This window comes from Pipistrellus hanaki, assembly GCF_964339955.1.
Source record: "Pipistrellus hanaki genome assembly, chromosome: X".
NCBI classification, from domain to species: Eukaryota; Metazoa; Chordata; class Mammalia; order Chiroptera; family Vespertilionidae; genus Pipistrellus; species Pipistrellus hanaki.
Genome location: NC_140524.1, coordinates 38,543,673 through 38,551,885, shown reverse-complemented (window position 1 = coordinate 38,551,885; position 8,213 = coordinate 38,543,673). Strand labels below are relative to the sequence as shown.

At 40.3% G+C, this 8,213-nt stretch overlaps 1 long non-coding RNA gene across 1 annotated transcript in view; it reads right to left on the bottom strand.

Moving 5' to 3' along the window:
- Positions 1-657: 657 nt before the first annotated feature.
- Positions 658-8,213, bottom strand: part of LOC311615094 — a 61,550-nt gene continuing 53,994 nt past the window's right edge. The window contains exon 3 of the long non-coding RNA XR_014793735.1: positions 658-2,089. This is a non-coding gene — a long non-coding RNA (uncharacterized lncRNA). The remainder of the gene's footprint in view (positions 2,090-8,213) is intronic.

The following is an 8,213-nucleotide window of genomic DNA, read 5'->3' as shown; positions in this document are numbered from 1 at the left end:
TAATAGTCCCCTGAACCAGCAGGGCTGCTTTGAATAAAGGCTTTTACTGAAACCTCAGAGCGTCCAACTGTTTCTTCTGCATCAATTCCATAAATTTCATATTCTATAACACAAGGATTCCAACCCAGGCCTGCCCCCAAAGATCGCGGATGCACCTCCTCGAAAGGAGAGGACCTTCTGGTAAACCTGAGAGCGGAACCGAGCTGAGTGGACAGACGACAGGCCATACATTGGCAGACTTGGGTGTTCTTGGCCACCTGCCATCCAGAGCCCCTGAGCAGTACTTGGACCAGGAGAAGGAACGGCCCTGGCTTGCACTCGCCCCTGACTCTCCAGGTCTCCATCAAAGCAAGACCAAGTGTGAAGATACTGCCTCCTACTCAAAGCAGTTGGGTTGGCAGAAAGGAATGTGCCCGCCTAACTCCCATTCCCCTTGCCCCCCCCCATTGTCCACCTGCCCACCACAGAGGCAGCCCGACTGCCAAAGCCAGGAATGAGGAGCATTTCCATCTAGACCCCAAGGGTCCAGAGAGCCCGTTGCAGGGATGAACTGCTGGCACCTAGGTGTTCACTATCCTTTTAACTGTATCTCGAGTGTACTTATTGAGCCTTTACTGGTTTTAGAAAATATAATTAATCCACCACATTCTTGTTTTTAAAATATTTTTATTGATTTTTTTACAGAGAGGAAGGGAGAGGGATAGAGAGCTGGAAACATTGATGATCGAGAAACATCAACCAGCTGCCTTTTGCACACCCCCTACTGGGGATGTGCCTGCAACCAATGTACATGCTCTTGAATGGAATCAAACCTGGGACCTTTCAGTCCGCAGACCTGCGCTCTATCCACTGAGCCAAACCGGTTTCGGCAATCCACCACATTCTTGTTCACAGTGGCCACCAACACAGGACAGACTCAAACCCTGCAGCAATCTGATTTCTAGCCTTAAACTCCTTGGCACTCCTAGAACCTCAATGAGATCTGTGTGTATATAGGGGTCAAAGGAGCCCACCCCCCGACTCCTCTTCCTAGTCTGTCCATTGTAAAAGGTTTACAATATGCCAATGTGAAAGGAATAGCCAATTGTATCAGAGTGCAAGGTCCACTTCAGTTGCTCGGTCCGCAAGTCAGGGTCCCCCATGACACCACCAGACATCAGCAGAGATATACATAGTGCAGCACGATGAGCTTCTGAGGATACTCGGCCATTTATGCATTGGATATATTTCTCATAAACTCCAAGCACTGTGTCCCCCCTCCCTTAAGAGGCAGCAGGTATAGTTTATGTCGGAGGACAGACCGGGTTGTTTTGGGGGAGTCCTAGCTCTTTGTCCTTGTTTGATGGGAACAACAGGGCGAGAGTCTTACAGGAAGTGTTTCTCCAGGCGGTTTTCTCCTGGTACAGGGCAAGCACACATTCCATCCTGTTACTGTCTGAGGTCTATCTGAATGGTAATGGGACCACTTGGGCCTCAGCCTTCCTATTATGCATGTGTAACAGTCACTTTTATTCAGGGCATGTACAGAATATTTAATCCATTCCACCCAGGCACTCATTCCCTTATATTCTATTTCTATTTGCATGGTGGCAGTAGCTTAGGGGATCTTGGCCTGTGACATCTATTCCTAAATGGAGTCCTAGTCAATCTTTTGACCTAAAGGCTGAAATATCCAAGTCATTCAAGTTATCTATAACCAATAATTTAACTGGGTAAGCATGATCCAGATTGTACACATTTCTCCAACCCATATTATAAGCCCCTGCAATTTGCCAGATTCCTTAAGCAAATAGAGCCCAGTACCTGATGGTTATTAAGACAGCTCACAGTTTTTAGCATCAGTTTCAAGGAGACATGCCCTGGTATGGCCGTTCAAATTGAGTTGAATCTGCCCTTAACCCGTATGTTATGGGTCCAACCTCACTCTGCAGTCCGAACAGCAGTCTCAGTAGTAAGTAAGACAGGTAAGGTTCTTCCCAGGAGGGTTCAAACTTGCTGCCCTTCCAAATCTTGATTAGAACACATGTCTTCCAGTCGATGGCAATGAACTGGAAACTCAAGAGGGCCTTGGGTCAGGAGGCCTTCTAACCTGAGAGAGATTAAAGTAGAAGAGATACCCAGTACACAGTTCTTAAGAAATTGGTCCCATTGTAAGAAGATCTTGAGGCATTCCGGGGCCTATTGGAATCACCTACAGCCAACTCTAGGTAAAAAAAACAACAACAAAAAAACCTTGAAATTCAAATCCTAGGAAGGTTGTCAAACTTGATTTTACCAAAAGATTATATATTAAAGTGTATTATACAGAAACATAGGCCAGCAAACTTCATTTCCTATGATTAAAATGTGATCTTTTTATTAAATACCTGATTAATGTAAGAATTATTTTACTAGAAAAGAACTAACCAAAATAAGGCTTATTTTCTAACTTTATTTGTCCTTGGGTATGGACAGCAAATGGCACTAATTGGATTTCTGCTATCAGTCTCTCTGAGTACTTTGACATAAGCTATTTACTCTCTGTTTAGGGAAGCAAAATGTAAATTACTGACTTTTAAGTGTCCTTCATTTAGGAAAGACAGAGTTTTCTAGATGGTTGCAAACTGCTATTTTAATATTTCAGTTTCCCCGTTCTGTCCTGGCTTACTGGCCTGTATCATTGAATCAATTTCCTTTTAACATTTCTTTTTTATAAACTTAAAATTTCCACGAACATTCTTACAACTTTCAAACACATTTTTACAATTTCCAGAAATAACCACCTTTAGAAACCACCTTCTTTTTCCTTCAAAATGCATAACCATGCCTCAGTCCTTCCAGTAAGCATCTCCATGCCAATATTTTTTAAAAAATATATATTTTATTGATTTTTTACAGAGAGGAAGAGAGAGGGATAGAGAGTTAGAAACATCGATGAGAATCATCAATCAGCTGCCTCCTGCACACCCCCTACTGGGGATGTGCCCGCAACCAATGTACATGCCCTTGATCGGAATCGAACCGGGGACCTTTCAGTCCCCAAGCCGACGTTTTATCCATTGAGCCAAACCGGTCTTGGCTCCATGCCAATATTATTTCTTTCTGTCACACCATCAGCAATTTGTACAGACATTTTCTATTTTTTAATGTATTGAAATTCTTCATTCTTAAAAACATCAATTTTTCAATAATTTACCAAAAAGTAAACAGCCAGTGTTTCTTAGATTAACATTTATCAACACACTTTTTGTAATTATTCTAAAAGACATTAGAGGCGGAGCTTGAAGATGGCGACCGAACAGTCGGACTTGTTCTGACTCTGGTCCCAGAACATATAATAGTAGCGTCTGAGTCGCTCAGGGAATGTTGATTGGCAGCTAAGGGGCAGCGGAATTATCAAGGAAGGTAAGGAAGAGTCCGCTGGACAGGATTTCCTGACTCGGCGGCCAGCACTCCAGCGGCCGCGGAGAGCTCTCCCGGCGAGCTCTCCCCGCGCCATCTTACCAGGAAAGGAGGAGCATCCCTGAGGCCTGGAAAATCCACAGTGGAGAAGTCCATCTAGCAGCTGAGACGCCTGAATTGGCGCAGGCGCGTGGATTCAAAGGAGTTCGTCGGTCACCCACGGAAAGGTCAGAGTTTGCGGGGTCAGCCTGAGGGATCTGGGTCCCGCGGTGCAGGCAGCTACGGTAGCCGGGGAGCTCCGGCCCCGCCTCCACGGAGCGCTGCGCTACCGCCCGCAGAGCTGAGCCTAAAGAAGGCTGCAGCGACACCTAGTGCTGGGTTTGACGTAATCCTCCCCAGAAGCGAGACTTTTTTAAAACGCCAGGGGATACGGGCCAGAGTGTTAAGAACCATGGCTGTCCCGCCAAGGGCGGGACATCTGGACACCTTGGAGCCTGATCCCCCTCACCCCCTTGCTTCGTAATACTAGGGAAGGTCTGCCCAGTTTGGGCATATCCGGGGAAATTGCAGGGGGAAATTGCCTTCCTGGAAACTAGGGATCGGAGCCAGAAGAGATAGTCTGGGAGCCAGCTGGCACTCTGCCAGCTAGAGCCATAGAGAAAGAAGGCCAGAGCAACCAAAAAGACTGGGAGGTCAAACCGGAAACAATGACACCTAAGAGCTGAATTACAAACTGCCTTTTTTTTTCTTTCTTTCTTTTTTTTCTTTCTTTTATATTTTAATTAATCAAAAATAAATGGACACAAATAACTAAGATATAGCCTACTTAAAATTAAGGATTACCTTACAAATCTGAGGTGCAGTGGAATGCTGGGAACTGCAAGACTGTCTGGTCCGAGAATCAGGAGTGCCAAATACATTAACAGAGGAAGTGAACGACCACTACTGGACATTTTTATGCTAATTTTACTATTTTTTATTTTATTTTCATTTTTTACATCTTTTATTTAATTTTCATTTTTTATATCTTTTACTTAAGAAACGATTTTTCTTTTTTCCTTACTTGATTTTACCTTTTTAATTATTACATTTTTCAATCTTTATCATCACTATTACTACTGCTATTTTGATATATTTTTTTTTTCTCCCGCTCCAGTACCATTTTATTTTTTCTATATTTTATACTGGGAGTAACCTTCATTCTATTTTAATCTCTACTATAGCATCATTCAACCCTATCTCATCTCAACTCGACCTTTACACCATCACTCTCTTACTAAACTTTACCCTTTTAGTCTACGGTATATCCTATCCCTTTCCGGCTTTAGTTTTTCCTCTATTCTTTCTGTATACCCCCCTGCTAAAGCTCTCACTATACTTATAGACCTAAGTTCCAACCCCTGATCCAAGTGTATAAATACCAATCTCTGCACTATATTCACTAGTTAAAAAAAACCAAAAAACAAAACAAACAAAAAAAAACTGTTCTCCCCTCTATCTTTTTCACATTGTTTGTGTGAAGGTTGATTATTGTGAATTTTTATGCTTGTTAGTGAAATTGTTATGCTTATTCCTGTGTTGTTATTGTTGTTTTGTATTTTTTTTAAATCCACTGTTTTTGTTTGTTTCTTTTACTTCTGTATATCATACCCTTACTTAATAATAGTGGATATTGTAGTTTGTATTAATCTCCAAGTATCGTTACTGGCATCGGCTGGGTTCAGTGGTTGTTCTATGGCAATTTTCTCCACATATATATAGTTTGTTTCCCATTTCTCTTTTAGTTTGCTTCTTCTCTCTCTCTCTCTCTCTCTCTCTCTCTCTCTCTCTCTCTCTCTCTCTCTCTCCCTCTCTTTTCTTTTTTTCCCTGTTTTCCAACTTCATTTTGCCATTACTTTTTTTCTTCTTTTTCTATCTCTTTATCCCTCTTATTTTATTTTATTTACTTAATTGTTTTTAATTTTAATTTTTTTTAAATTTTTCTTTATTTTATTTTTTCCTTTCTTCCTTCTCTCCTATCCCCTAAGTTGCCTTTCTCTAGTGGTCACCTTTATTAGAGATTATTAATATTGTAAATACATTCCTGTTAAGTGCCTCTTGTGTTGTACCTGGTAGTGTTGTATTTTGTACCTTTAAATCAACGGAGGAAAAGGAACACCACATAACCAGACATCCTGAAAAGAGAGGCCATGGGGAGACAAAAACATAGTCCGCACATGAAAGAAAAGCAGGCATCACCAGAAAAGGAAGTAAACGAGTCAGAAGCAAGCAGCCTACCAGAGCAAGAATTCAGAATAATGATCATAGAATGGCTAAAAAGAATGGAAGAGAAATTTGACAATAACCAAGAAGAAATGAGGAAGAACCATGAGGAATTGAAGAAGAACCATGAGGAATTGAAGAAGAACCAAGAAGAAATGAAAAATGACATCGCTACCATGAAGAACTCAATAGAAAGCATCAAGAGTAGACTAGATGAAGCAGAGGACTGCATCAGTGAGCTAGAAGATACTATGGGAAAAAATACCCAAGTAGAGCAGCTTCTAGAAAAAAAGATTAAAAAGCAGGAGGAGAGCCTACGGGAGCTTTGGGACAATACAAAACAAAATAATATTCGAATAATAGGGGTTCCAGAAGGAAAGGAAACTGAGGTAGACATGGAAAAAGTATTTCAAGAAATAATGACAGAAAACTTTCCTGAAATAGAGAAGAAAAAACCCACACAAATCCAAGATGCTCGCAGAGTCCCAAGCAAAATGAATCCCAGAAGACAGACTCCAAGGCACATTATAATCAAATTGGCAAACAACAACGACAAAGTAAGAATCTTAAAAGCAGCCAGAGAGAGACAGAAAGTTACATACAAAGGAACCCCCATCAGACTAGCAACTGATTTCTCAACAGAAACTTATCAGGCCAGAAGGGAATGGGATGAAATATATAAAGTCATGCAAAGGAAGGGTCTGAATCCAAGAATACTGTACCCAGCAAGGCTATCAATCAAAATTGAAGGGGAAATCAGGAGCTTCACAGACATAAAAAGACTGAAGGAATTTATCTCTACCAAACCAGCAATGCAAGAAATACTAAAGGCTATACTATAAAAATTAAGAAATAGGAAGTGAAGAAGGAACACGGGTATAGAATAAAAATGGCGTCAAATGAGTACCTATCAATAATAACCTTAAATGTAAATGGATTAAATGCTCCAATCAAAAGACATAGGGTAACAGATTGGATAAGAAAACAAGGCCCATACATCTGTTGTCTACAAGAAACCCACCTCAGAAAAAAAGATGCACACAGACTGAGGGTGAAGGGATGGAAAAAAGTTTTCCAGGCAAACGGAAATGAAAAAAAAGCTGGGGTAGCAATACTTATATCTGACAAATTAGATGTCAGAGTGAAGGACATAATAAGAGAAAATGAAGGTCACTTCATAATACTAAAGGGGACAATCCAACAAGAAGAAATAACCCTGGTAAATATATATGCACTCAATACGGGAGCACCCAAATACATAAAAAAAACTGCTGGAGGACATTAAGGGAGAGATTAACAGCAATACAATCATAGTAGGAAATTTTAATACCCCACTGTCACCCTTCGACAAATCATCTAAACAAAAAATCAGCAAAGAAATATCAATCCCAAATGACTCACTAGACCTGATGGAATTAATTGACATCTTCAGAACATTCCACCCCAAAGCCACAGAATAGACATTCTTCTCAAATGCACATGGGACATTTTCAAAGATAGACCACATTTTGGGACATAGGCAAAGTCTCTTCAAATTCAAGAAGATAGAAATCATATCAAGCATCTTCTCAGACCATAATGGCATAAAACTGGAAATTAACTACAATAAAAATAATCTAAAGAAATCAAACACATGGAGATTAAACAGCATGCTATTAAACAAGGACTGGGTTGCCAGAGAAATCAAGGAATAAATTAAAAACATCCTGGAAACAAATGACAATGAAAACACAACAATCCAAAATCTATGGGACACAGCAAAAGCAGTTTTGAGAGGAAAGTTCATATCCTTACAAGCCTATTGCAAAAAACTAGAAAAAAGTGTAACAGATGATCTAACTTTACAACTCAAAGAGTTAGAAAAAGAGCAACAAGAAAAGCCCAGTGTAAGTAGAAGGAAGGAAATAACAAAAATCAGAGCACAGATAAACGACATAGAGACCAAAGAAACAATACATAAGATCAACAAAACCAAGAGCTGGTTCTTTGAAAGGATAAACAAAATAGATGGACCTCTAGCCAGACTAACCAAGAAACAAAGAGAGAGGACCCAAATAAACAAAATCAGAAATGAAAGAGGTGAAATAACAACAGACCCCACCGAAATACAACGGATTATTACAAAATACGATGAACAACTCTACTCCAACAAACTGAACAACCTGGAGGAAATGGACATAGTCCTAGAAAAATATAATCTTCCAAAACTCAATCAGGAAGAATCTAAAAATCTCAATAAACCAGTGACTTGGGAAGAAATTGAAACAGTCATCAAAAAGCTTCCAGCAAACAAAAGCCCAGGGCCAGATGGCTTCACAGGAGAGTTTTACCAAACATTCAAGGAAGAACTAAAAACTATCCTCCTCAGACTATTCCAAAAAAAATCCAAGAGGAAGGAACACTTCCAAACTCCTTCTACGAAGCCAGCATCACCCTAATACCAAAACCAGATAAAGACAACTCAATGAAAGAGAATTACAGGCCAATATCCCTCATGAACATAGATGCCAAAATCCTCAACAAAATTCTAGCAAATCGACTCCAGAAGAACATCACAAAGATCATACACC